A 14,407-nucleotide genomic window follows, 5' to 3' on the forward strand; every position below is an offset into this window, starting at 1 on the left:
TTGAATCACTGAAATTTCAGTTAATTAATTGGATTCCTTGCCCCAATAATATACATAACTTTTGTTACCAGTGTGTTATTATTTTTTGATAAAAATGCAAAAATAGTCACAAATTTACCACAGGGGTGTAGTACCCCCTTAAGGGAGCAAAAACTGTTTAAAAAGACCATTTTACATGATATTCAGTCTTTCTTAGCATATCTTGACCAATTAAAAGTGAAATAATTCAAGTTTAAATATAATTCTGAGTCAAATTAATGCAGTATGTGCATTGCTAATCATGCGCTATCTACTGAAGATAGCAACATTAAGATATGATAATCAGGCAGGGCCTAAGTTTTTGCTTCTCAACCTTTCAGATGTTTTTAATCTAGTCACAGGACACATGTAAAAGTTGAGACAAATGTTTATATATCCAGATCTATTGTCAAGTAGGCAATGCCATGTAGTTGAAATTGCTAATGAAACCCAGCATCCATTTTTAAAGGCTTTTCTTGTTTGCTGTTTTCTTAATGAAATTTGCTTGTAAATAGTCAAAAATGCCTTCTTTTACTCCATCCATGATATCATGATGGTCACACAACTGAAAAAACACAAAATTGAAATCAGACGTTACTGCAACTGCCAGACCTAACCGAACTCGGTCTTAAGGGGTCACACCACTAAATCAAGTTCCTATTGTTTTATGTATTAAGAGGTACGTAAGAAATCGTCATTTTCTCATGGTTAGAACGTGCTAGGGCATTCAAAACAATCATTTTCTTAAAGATTGTGATATATTCTACCCTAAAACCACCATTATTTTGGTAGTTGAGTGGCTCGATTTTTCGCAGTGGTGCATTGAACATGATGTAAACCATACCAAAGCCTACATCTCAGCGCCTCTATGCTGTGACGTCATTTGGTGCATGGAACTAAAAAAGCTTCCTAAAATGTCAGAATTGTAATATTTTTTATTATTTTATGCTTGGATGATAAGAAAAACATCCAAAGAGCACAACTATCACCAAAAATAGGCACATCAGCCTTCATTTCAAACTTTTTCCATTAAAATGCAGCTGGTATGGTCAGCGAATAAAAACACTGGTTGTTATTTCTTCAATTCAGTCAGATAGGGTTGGAACTGATTTAGTGGTGTGATCTCTTAAGGGGGTACTACACCCCTCCATACATTTTTGTCTATTTTTGCATTTTTCTCAAAAACTAATAACACAGTGGCAACAAAAGTTATCTGTATTACAGGGGCAGGAAATCCAATTACTACACTGGAATTTCAGTGACCCAAGACAAGCGGTTCGTTATTTATGACAAGAAAAGAGGTACAGCAAGGATGTACCTCATATCCTATCATATTTACTGAACCGCTTGTCTTGAATCACTGAAATTTCAGTTAATTAATTGGATTCCTTGCCCCAATAATATACATAACTTTTGTTACCAGTGTGTTATTATTTTTGATAAAAATGCAAAAATAGTCACAAATTTACCACAGGGGTGTAGTACCCCCTTAAGGGAGCAAAAACTGTTTAAAAAGACCATTTTACATGATATTCAGTCTTTCTTAGCATATCTTGACCAATTAAAAGTGAAATAATTCAAGTTTAAATATAATTCTGAGTCAAATTAATGCAGTATGTGCATTGCTAATCATGCGCTATCTACTGAAGATAGCAACATTAAGATATGATAATCAGGCAGGGCCTAAGTTTTTGCTTCTCAACCTTTCAGATGTTTTTAATCTAGTCACAGGACACATGTTTAAGTTGAGACAAATGTTTATATATCCAGATCTATTGTCAAGTAGGCAATGCCATGTAGTTGAAATTGCTAATGAAACCCAGCATCCCTTTTTAAAGGCTTTTCTTGTTTGCTGTTTTCTTAATGAAATTTGCTTGTAAATAGTCAAAATGCCTTCTTTTACTCCATCCATGATACCATGATGGTCACACAACTGAAAAAACACAAAATTGAAATCAGACGTTACTGCAACTGCCAGACCTAACCGAACTCGGTCTTAAGGGTCACACCACTAAATCAAGTTCCTATTGTTTTATGTATTAAGAGGTACGTAAGAAATCGTCATTTTCTCATGGTTAGAACGTGCTAGGGCATTCAAAACAATCATTTTCTTAAAGATTGTGATATATTCTACCCTAAAACCACCATTATTTTGGTAGTTGAGTGGCTCGATTTTTCGCAGTGGTGCATTGAACATGATGTAAACCATACCAAAGCCTACATCTCAGCGCCTCTATGGTGTGACGTCATTTGGTGCATGGAACTAAAAAAGCTTCCAAAAATGTCAGAATTGTAATATTTTTTTATTATTTTATGCTTGGATGATAAGAAAAACATCCAAAGTGCACAACTATCACCAAAAAATAGGCACATCAGCCTTCATTTCAAACTTTTTTCCATTAAAATGCAGCTGGTATGGACAGCGAATAAAAACACTGGTTGTTATTTCTTCAATTCAGTCAGATAGGTTGGAACTGATTTAGTGGTGTGATCTCTTAAGGGGGTACTACACCCCTCCATAAATTTTTGTCTATTTTTGCATTTTTCTCAAAAACTAATAACACAGTGGCAACAAAAGTTATCTGTATTATAGGGGCAGGGAATCCAATTACTACACTGGAATTTCAGTGACCCAAGACAAGCAGTTCGTTATTTATGACAAGAAAAGAGGTACAGCAAGGATGTACCTCATATCCTATCATATTTACTGAACCGCTTGTCTTGAATCACTGAAATTGCAGTTAATTAATTGGATTCCTTGCCCCAATAATATACATACCTTTTGTTACCAGTGTGTTATTAGTTTTTGATAAAAATGCAAAAATAGTCTAAATTACCACAGAAATGTAGTACCCCTTAAGGAAACAAAAACTGTTTAAAAGACCATTTTACATGATATTCAGTCTTTCTTAGCATATCTTGACCAATTAAAAGTGAAATAATTCAAGTTTAAATGGTCAAATTAATCAAGATATGCTAATAAAGATATGATAATCAGGCAGGGCCTAAGTTTTTGCTTCTCAACCTTTCAGATGTTTTTAATCTAGTCACAGGACACATGTAAAAGTTGAGACAAATGTTTATATATCCAGATCTATTGTCAAGTAGGCAATGCCATGTAGTTGAAATTGCTAATGAAACCCAGCATCCATTTTTAAAGGCTTTTCTTGTTTGCTGTTTTCTTAATGAAATTTGCTTGTAAATAGTCAAAATGCCTTCTTTTACTCCATCCATGATATCATGATGGTCACACAACTGAAAAAACACAAAATTGAAATCAGACGTTACTGCAACTGCCAGACCTAACCGAACTCGGTCTTAAGGGGTCACACCACTAAATCAAGTTCCTATTGTTTTATGTATTAAGAGGTACGTAAGAAATCGTCATTTTCTCATGGTTAGAACGTGCTAGGGCATTCAAAACAATCATTTTCTTAAAGATTGTGATATATTCTACCCTAAAACCACCATTATTTTGGTAGTTGAGTGGCTCGATTTTTCGCAGTGGTGCATTGAACATGATGTAAACCATACCAAAGCCTACATCTCAGCGCCTCTATGGTGTGACGTCATTTGGTGCATGGAACTAAAAAAGCTTCCAAAAATGTCAGAATTGTAATATTTTTTTATTATTTTATGCTTGGATGATAAGAAAAACATCACAGGTCACAGCATAAGTTAAGGCACGTATGCGAAATCGGTGGCAAAATTACAGCATTTTATTGATATTTAGCGACATATATTTGGTTATTAGCTATAACCGAAGGAATATTAATATCATAGTGATCATCAAGGTTGAAATTTTTGTGCAGAAGATTATCGAATAACTGCCTATAATGGAGGAAAATGACAGCTACGCGGGGGCTTTAAACGCCAGTTCTGCTAACATGGCCGACACCAACGCAAACGGTACAAGGTCACAGCCTGTTACACGGCCTGCTGAACAACGGCATAATCACCCGGTAGTGTTCTTTAAGAATAGGGACGTGGTTACGGCACGCGCGTACGCAGGAATTTTTCAAGGGGGGTGTGAATTGAAAGTAAGTGATTTTCTAAAAGTCGGAATTCGAAGCGCGCAACGCGCGCGAGGCGAACGGCGTGGGGTCCAGGGGCCCGCTTAAGGGCCCCGGTGGGGTCCAGGGGCAAAGCCCCTGGTGGGGGTCCAGGGGGCGAAGGCCCCGGAAGCTCCAGGGTTTTAGAGCATTTTCAATGAAAAATACTGTTAAAATTTGCTTTATTTTAACAGATTTTCGAAAGCGATTATATTTAGATTATAAGCTGAACTAGGCCTACATATAAGCTTGCAACATGTTTTGACAGAAAGAATTGCAACCGATTTTCAACGATTTGTGTGCAACCATTTACTAGTTTAATGATAGGATCAATTGACAAGTCATATAAAATTAATGAACAATTTTCCGTTTGAGGTTTGACGGAAACTGTAATACTCATTGGCACCTGATAATATTTCTGCAAAATACACAATATAACATGGCGCAATGCGGTGTAAGAGATACAGTTTTGTAAGCGTAGTTAGCATAAAAAATACAGAGTAAATATATCCACTTGTTTTGAGCTACAACCATGGCCAAAATGTGTTGGGACACTTATGGAAAACGTACACTATAGTATGACCTTATTTCCGTTATTATTAACGTGATAAAGTGGAGGTTTCTTTGGTGTCAAGCCTAAACACTTTCCTAACACCCCAACCCTCCCCTTCCCCACCAATCAATGTTGGGTGCCACAAGGCTCGTGTGACCAAAAAGTCGAATTCAACATTGATCGGGGAGTGGGGGCTTATTTACATTACCCTATCAAACCGTCCCAACACTTATGGCCAGCATTGTCTCTAAGGTACAAAAAATCTAATTTTAAAATGTGTGTTTTGGCCCATATCTCCTCAACCATAGCTTGGATTTTCATCAAATTTTACATGAAAACGGAGAAACTATTTATCTTTTCACTTATATAAAAATTATTGCATTTTCCTCATGTGATTTAGGGATACGGTCACGTTTTATACGCAATATCATGTATTTTACAGTGCGTTCTGAACATTATTAGCCTATGCCAACTACGTATTTTGCGTAAAATGACGTTTTATTTTGAAAGAGTAGTGATTTAATCACCAGAAATACATGATATTTGTTGACAGGAATTGATTGAAGTCTTTTAAAAGAGTGATTTTGGGAAAAAAATACTTAAAATTAAAAAAAAAGCTAATTTTAGAAGAAAAAAAACCAAAACTTTAATCATTTTCATCGTTTGCATCAAAAACGTATGTGGTATTTGCAACGAGTATATCGTGTAAATATAATCATAGTCGGCAGGAGTAGGCTTAAATTACATTTTATGACTGAAATTTATTAAAGCGCTTTCAAAGAAACTTATAGTAAGTATAGAAAGTAAAATATAGGTAGACATACAGAAAAAAAAAAGAAGGACGGACATTGGCAAAAATTAATAGAACGACGAATATAATATGATGAAGGATATTGTAAAATAATAACAAAAAGAAAAGAAAAAGAAATCTAAATAAATTCAGGGGCTCGAACCCGTGTCCACTGCGCCTGTGGCAGATGCAGTATCCATTGCGCCACAGAGCTGTATAACTTCAACAGGCTTAAACTATAAAATAATGCTATTCAACATGCATGTATATAAATATACGCTCTACACGATATACAGTCCAAAAATACATTTTACGGCATTTGTTTCATTAACTGAATATTTATCATATAGCAGGTGTTGGCTGACATTGTGCTCCACATTTAGTTCAGTTTTTGTCCGGGATAAATGACTACGGGACAAAATCGGACGGTACACACGTCTTTAAAGAGTAAGAATTTTAATATAATATTACTTTCTTTTTTTTTACAAACGTGTATATCGTTCGTTTTGTCCCAAAATCATTACCCCGGCCCAAAACTGAAATATATGGACACAAAATGGTTCGAGCCCTGAAATATATGTTTCTTTTCTGTTTATCGTCCGTAAATTTTATATCCTTTATTATCATCTGTGGTGCAATGTCGTTCTTTAATTTTTTTCCGTCCTTCTTTTTTTCTGTATTTTGTTGCTTCATTTGTGGTAGACTGCGGTAAATTGGGAAAACAAGTGTGCATGGGTTCGATTCCATTTGTTTTTTGATCACGAGATGTTGTGATAACTTTTATTTTCTTCTATAGCTGTAATGTAACATTTTAATTGGTGGAAACAATAATTTTCCATTTTGAAACCCAAGTTTTGACAGTTAAAGTGACGAATAGTGAACTTAGACAGGGCCAAAATATCGTTTTAAGACATTTTAAGTGACCAGTCCCTAAATTTCAAATGTAGCCATCCAAAATATTTTTGGTAAAGCCACATGATAAGATCTCTAACTGCTCCAAATTTGGTGTCAATATCATATTTACTTTTTGAGTTATAAGCAAAAACTGAAATTAGATGATTTTTTTCAACTTTTCAAATACAACCATGGCCAAAATGTGTTGGGACACTTATGGAAAACGTACACTATAGTATGACCTTATTTCCGTTATTATTAACGTGATAAAGTGGAGGTTTCTTTGGTGTCAAGCCTAAACACTTTCCTAACACTTAACCCTCCCCTTCCCCACCAATCAATGTTGGGTGCCACAAGGCTCGTGTGACCAAAAAGTCGAATTCAACATTGATCGGGGGAGTGGGGGCTTATTTACATTACCCTATCAAACCGTCCCAACACTTATGGCCAGCATTGTCTCTAAGGTACAAAAAATCTAATTTTAAAATGTGTGTTTTGGCCCATATCTCCTCAACCATAGCTTGGATTTTCATCAAATTTTACATGAAAACGGAGAAACTATTTATCTTTTCACTTATATAAAAATTATTGCATTTTCCTCATGTGATTTAGGGATACGGTCACGTTTTATACGCAATATCATGTATTTTACAGTGCGTTCTGAACATTATTAGCCTATGCCAACTACGTATTTTGCGTAAAATGACGTTTTATTTTGAAAGAGTAGTGATTTAATCACCAGAAATACATGATATTTGTTGACAGGAATTTATTGAAGTCTTTTAAAAGAGTGATTTTGGGAAAAAAATACTTAAAATTAAAAAAAAAGCTAATTTTTAGAAGAAAAACACCAAAACTTTAATCATTTTCATCGTTTGCATCAAAAACGTATGTGGTATTTGCAACGAGTATATCGTGTAAATATAATCATAGTCGGCAGGAGTAGGCTTAAATTACATTTTATGACTGAAATTTATTAAAGCGCTTTCAAAGAAACTTATAGTAAGTATAGAAAGTAAAATATAGGTAGACATACAGAAAAAAAGAAGGACGGACATTGGCAAAAATTAATAGAACGACGAATATAATATGATGAAGGATATTGTAAAATAATAACAACAAAGAAAAGAAAAAGAAATCTAAATAAATTCAGGGCTCGAACCCGTGTCCACTGCGCCTGTGGCAGATGCCGTATCCATTGCGCCACAGAGCTGTGTAACTAACAGGCTTAAACTATAATATAATGCTATTCAACATGCATGTATATAAATATACGCTCTACACGATATACAGTCCAAAAAATACATTTTTACGGCATTTGTTTCATTAACTGAATATTTATCATATAGCAGGTGTTGGCTGACATTGTGCTCCACATTTAGTTCAGTTTTTGTCCGGGATAAATGACTACGGGACAAAATCGGACGGTATACACGTCTTTAAAGAGTAAAGAATTTTAATATAATATAATATTACTTTCTTTTCTTTTTTACAAACGTGTATATCGTTCGTTTTGTCCCAAAATCATTACCCCGGCCCAAAACTGAAATATATGTGGTGCAATGGATACGGCATCTGCCACAGGCACATATGGACATTCGAGCCCCTGAATTTATTTTATCGTCCGTAAACGTATATTTATTTCTTGAAATTTCTGCATTTGTCTTTTTCTTTAAACCTGTTAAACGTATACATTGTGGTGCATTATTGGACACGGGTTCAAGCACAATATCTTCATGATATCAATATTCGTCGTTCTATTAATTTTGCCAATGTCCGTCCTTCTTTTTTTCTGTATTTTGTTGCTTCATTTGTGGTAGACTGCGGTAAATTGGGAAAACAAGTGTGCATGGGTTCGATTCCATTTGTTTTTTGATCACGAGATGTTGTGATAACTTTTATTTTCTTCTATAGCTGTAATGTAACATTTTAATTGGTGGAAACAATAATTTTCCATTTTGAAACCCAAGTTTTTGACAGTTAAAGTGACGAATAGTGAACTTAGACAGGGCCAAAATATCGTTTTAAGACATTTTAAGTGACCAGTCCCTAAATTTCAAATGTAGCCATCCAAAATATTTTTGGTAAAGCCACATGATAAGATCTCTAACTGCTCCAAATTTGGTGTCAATATCATATTTACTTTTTTGTGTTATAAGCAAAAAACTGAAATTAGATGATTTTTTTCAACTTTTCAAATACAACCATGGCCAAAATGTGTTGGGACACTTATGGAAAACGTACACTATAGTATGACCTTATTTCCGTTATTATTAACGTGATAAAGTGGAGGTTTCTTTGGTGTCAAGCCTAAACACTTTCCTAACACCCCAACGCTCCCCCTTCCCCCCCAATCAATGTTGGGTGCCACAAGGCTCGTGTGACCAAAAAAGTCGAATTCAACATTGATCGGGGGAGTGGGGGCTTATTTACATTACCCTATCAAACCGTCCCAACACTTATGGCCAGCATTGTCTCTAAGGTACAAAAATCTAATTTTAAAATGTGTGTTTTGGCCCATATCTCCTCAACCATAGCTTGGATTTTCATCAAATTTTACATGAAAACGGAGAAACTATTTATCTTTTCACTTATATAAAAATTATTGCATTTTCCTCATGTGATTTAGGGATACGGTCACGTTTTATACGCAATATCATGTATTTTACAGTGCGTTCTGAACATTATTAGCCTATGCCAACTACGTATTTTGCGTAAAATGACGTTTTATTTTGAAAGAGTAGTGATTTAATCACCAGAAATACATGATATTTGTTGACAGGAATTGATTGAAGTCTTTTAAAAGAGTGATTTTGGGAAACAAATACTTAAAATTAAAAAAAAAAGCTAATTTTTAAAAGAAAAAAACCAAAACTTTAATCATTTTCATCGTTTGCATCAAAAACGTATGTGGTATTTGCAACGAGTATATCGTGTAAATATAATCATAGTCGGCAGGAGTAGGCTTAAATTACATTTTATGACTGAAATTTATTAAAGCGCTTTCAAAGAAACTTATAGTAAGTATAGAAAGTAAAATATAGGTAGACATACAGAAAAAAGAAGGACGGACATTGGCAAAAATTAATAGAACGACGAATATAATATGATGAAGGATATTGTAAAATAATAACAAAAAAAAAGAAAAAGAAATCTAAATAAATTCAGGGGCTCGAACCCGTGTCCACTGCGCCTGTGGCAGATGCCGTACCCATTGCGCCACAGAGCTGTGTAACTTCAACAGGCTTAAACTATAATATAATGCTATTCAACATGCATGTATATAAATATACGCTCTACACACGATATACAGTCCAAAAAATACATTTTACGGCATTTGTTTCATTAACTGAATATTTATCATATAGCAGGTGTTGGCTGACATTGTGCTCCACATTTAGTTCAGTTTTGTCCGGGATAAATGACTACAGGACAAAATCGGACGGTATACACGTCTTTAAAGAGTAAAAAATTTTAATATAATATTACTTTCTTTTTTCTTTTTACAAACGTGTATATCGTTCGTTTTTGTCTAAAAATCATTTTACACAGGGCCAAAACTGAAATATATGAGCCCAAATGAATTTATTTATATATCTTTTGTTTTCGTCCGTAAACTTATTTTGCATATTATATTACAGTTAAGCCTTTTACTCTGTGGTGCAATGCAATATCCTTCATCATATCATATATCTTTCTTTTCTTTTTGATTATTTTACAATATCTATTAATTTTTGCCAATGTCCGTCCTTCTTTTTTCTGTATTTTGTTGCTTCATTTGTGGTAGACTGCGGTAAATTGGGAAAACAAGTGTGCATGGGTTCGATTCCATTTGTTTTTTGTTCACGAGATGTTGTGATAACTTTTATTTTCTTCTATAGCTGTAATGTAACATTTTAATTGGTGGAAACAATAATTTTCCATTTTGAAACCCAAGTTTTTGACAGTTAAAGTGACGAATAGTGAACTTAGACAGGGCCAAAATATCGTTTTAAGACATTTTAAGTGACCAGTCCCTAAATTTCAAATGTAGCCATCCAAAATATTTTTGGTAAAGCCACATGATAAGATCTCTAACTGCTCCAAATTTGGTGTCAATATCATATTTACTTTTTGAGTTATAAGCAAATGAAATTAGATGATTTTTTTTCAACTTTTCAAATACAACCATGGCCAAAATGTGTTGGGACACTTATGGAAAACGTACACTATAGTATGACCTTATTTCCGTTATTATTAACGTGATAAAGTGGAGGTTTCTTTGGTGTCAAGCCTAAACACTTTCCTAACACCCCAACCCTCCCCTTCCCCACCAATCAATGTTGGGTGCCACAAGGCTCGTGTGACCAAAAAGTCGAATTCAACATTGCTCGGGGGAGTGGGGGCTTATTTACATTACCCTATCAAACCGTCCCAACACTTATGGCCAGCATTGTCTCTAAGGTACAAAAAATCTAATTTTAAAATGTGTGTTTTGGCCCATATCTCCTCAACCATAGCTTGGATTTTCATCAAATTTTACATGAAAACGGAGAAACTATTTATCTTTTCACTTATATAAAAATTATTGCATTTTCCTCATGTGATTTAGGGATACGGTCACGTTTTATACGCAATATCATGTATTTTACAGTGCGTTCTGAACATTATTAGCCTATGCCAACTACGTATTTTGCGTAAAATGACGTTTTATTTTGAAAGAGTAGTGATTTAATCACCAGAAATACATGATATTTGTTGACAGGAATTGATTGAAGTCTTTTAAAAGAGTGATTTTGGGAAAAAAAATACTTAAAATTAAAAAAAAAGCTAATTTTTAGAAGAAAAAAAACCAAAACTTTAATCATTTTCATCGTTTGCATCAAAAACGTATGTGGTATTTGCAACGAGTATATCGTGTAAATATAATCATAGTCGGCAGGAGTAGGCTTAAATTACATTTTATGACTGAAATTTATTAAAGCGCTTTCAAAGAAACTTATAGTAAGTATAGAAAGTAAAATATAGGTAGACATACAGAAAAAAGAAGGACGGACATTGGCAAAAATTAATAGAACGACGAATATAATATGATGAAGGATATTGTAAAATAATAACAAAAAGAAAAGAAAAAAAGAAATCTAAATAAATTCAGGGCTCGAACCCGTGTCCACTGCGCCTGTGGCAGATGCCGTATCCATTGCGCCACAGAGCTGTGTAACTTCAACAGGCTTAAACTATAATATAATGCTATTCAACATGCATGTATATAAATATACGCTCTACACACGATATACAGTCCAAAAAAATACATTTTACGGCATTTGTTTCATTAACTGAATATTTATCATATAGCAGTGTTGGCTGACATTGTGCTCCACATTTAGTTCAGTTTTGTCCGGGATAAATGACTACGGACAAAATCGGACGGTATACACGTCTTTAAAGAGTAAAGAATTTTAATATAATATTACTTTCTTTTTCTTTTTACAAACGTGTATATCGTTCGTTTTTGTCCCAAAATCATTTTACCCCGGCCCAAAACTGAAATATATGTGGAGCACAAATGTCAGCCAACACCTGCTATATGATAAATATTCAGTTAATGAAACAAATGCCGTAAAAGTGTGATTTGTTTGACTGTTTATCGTCCGTAGAGCGTATATTTATATACATGCATCTTGAATAGCATTATATTACAGTTTAAGCCTGTTAAAGTAATACAGCTCTGTGGTGCAATGGATACGGCATCTGCCACAGGCACAGTGGACACGGGTTCGAGCCCTGAATTTATTTATATATCTTTTTCTTTTCTTTTTGTTATTATTTTACAATATCCTTCATCATATCATATTCGTCGTTCTATTAATTTTGCCAATGTCCGTCCTTCTTTTTTTTCTGTATTTTGTTGCTTCATTTGTGGTAGACTGCGGTAAATTGGGAAAACAAGTGTGCATGGGTTCGATTCCATTTGTTTTTTGATCACGAGATGTTGTGATAACTTTTATTTTCTTCTATAGCTGTAATGTAACATTTTAATTGGTGGAAACAATAATTTTCCATTTTGAAACCCAAGTTTTTGACAGTTAAAGTGACGAATAGTGAACTTAGACAGGGCCAAAATATCGTTTTAAGACATTTTAAGTGACCAGTCCCTAAATTTCAAATGTAGCCATCCAAAATATTTTTGGTAAAGCCACATGATAAGATCTCTAACTGCTCCAAATTTGGTGTCAATATCATATTTACTTTTTGAGTTATAAGCAAAAACTGAAATTAGATGATTTTTTTCAACTTTTCAAATACAACCATGGCCAAAATGTGTTGGGACACTTATGGAAAACGTACACTATAGTATGACCTTATTTCCGTTATTATTAACGTGATAAAGTGGAGGTTTCTTTGGTGTCAAGCCTAAACACTTTCCTAACACCCCAACCCTCCCCTTCCCCACCAATCAATGTTGGGTGCCACAAGGCTCGTGTGACCAAAAAGTCGAATTCAACATTGATCGGGGGAGTGGGGGCTTATTTACATTACCCTATCAAACCGTCCCAACACTTATGGCCAGCATTGTCTCTAAGGTACAAAAAATCTAATTTTAAAATGTGTGTTTTGGCCCATATCTCCTCAACCATAGCTTGGATTTTCATCAAATTTTACATGAAAACGGAGAAACTATTTATCTTTTCACTTATATAAAAATTATTGCATTTTCCTCATGTGATTTAGGGATACGGTCACGTTTTATACGCAATATCATGTATTTTACAGTGCGTTCTGAACATTATTAGCCTATGCCAACTACGTATTTTGCGTAAAATGACGTTTTATTTTGAAAGAGTAGTGATTTAATCACCAGAAATACATGATATTTGTTGACAGGAATTGATTGAAGTCTTTTAAAAGAGTGATTTTGGTGAAAAAATAAAAAAAAAAAAAAAAAAAGCTAATTTTTAGAAGAAAAAACCAAAACTTTAATCATTTTCATCGTTTGCATCAAAAACGTATGTGGTATTTGCAACGAGTATATCGTGTAAATATAATCATAGTCGGCAGGAGTAGGCTTAAATTACATTTTATGACTGAAATTTATTAAAGCGCTTTCAAAGAAACTTATAGTAAGTATAGAAAGTAAAATATAGGTAGACATACAGAAAAAAAAGAAGGACGGACATTGGCAAAATTAATAGAACGACGAATATAATATGATGAAGGATATTGTAAAATAATAACAAAAAGAAAAGAAAAAGAAATCTAAATAAATTCAGGGCTCGAACCCGTGTCCACTGCGCCTGTGGCAGATGCCGTATCCATTGCGCCACAGAGCTGTGTAACTTCAACAGGCTTAAACTATAATATAATGCTATTCAACATGCATGTATATAAATATACGCTCTACACGATATACAGTCCAAAAAATACATTTTTACGGCATTTGTTTCATTAACTGAATATTTATCATATAGCAGGTGTTGGCTGACATTGTGCTCCACATTTAGTTCAGTTTTGTCCGGGATAAATGACTACGGGACAAAATCGGACGGTATACACGTCTTTAAAGAGTAAAGAATTTTAATATAATATTACTTTCTTTTCTTTTTACAAACGTGTATATCGTTCGTTTTTGTCCCAAAATCATTTTACCCCGGCCCAAAACTGAAATATATGTGGAGCACAAATGTCAGCCAACACCTGCTATATGATAAATATTCAGTTAATGAAACAAATGCCGTAAAAGTGTGATTTGTTTGACTGTTTATCGTCCGTAGAGCGTATATTTATATACATGCATCTTGAATAGCATTATATTACAGTTTAAGCCTGTTAAAGTAATACAGCTCTGTGGTGCAATGGATACGGCATCTGCCACAGGCACAGTGGACACGGGTTCGAGCCCCTGAATTTATTTATATATCTTTTCTTTTCTTTTTTGTTATTATTTTACAATATCCTTCATCATATCATATTCGTCGTTCTATTAATTTTTGCCAATGTCCGTCCTTCTTTTTTTCTGTATTTTGTTGCTTCATTTGTGGTAGACTGCGGTAAATTGGGAAAACAAGTGTGCATGGGTTCGATTCCATTTGTTTTTTGATCACGAGATGTTGTGATAACTTT

The sequence above is a fragment of the Amphiura filiformis genome, chromosome 8, assembly GCF_039555335.1.
Source record: "Amphiura filiformis chromosome 8, Afil_fr2py, whole genome shotgun sequence".
NCBI classification, from domain to species: domain Eukaryota; kingdom Metazoa; phylum Echinodermata; class Ophiuroidea; order Amphilepidida; family Amphiuridae; genus Amphiura; species Amphiura filiformis.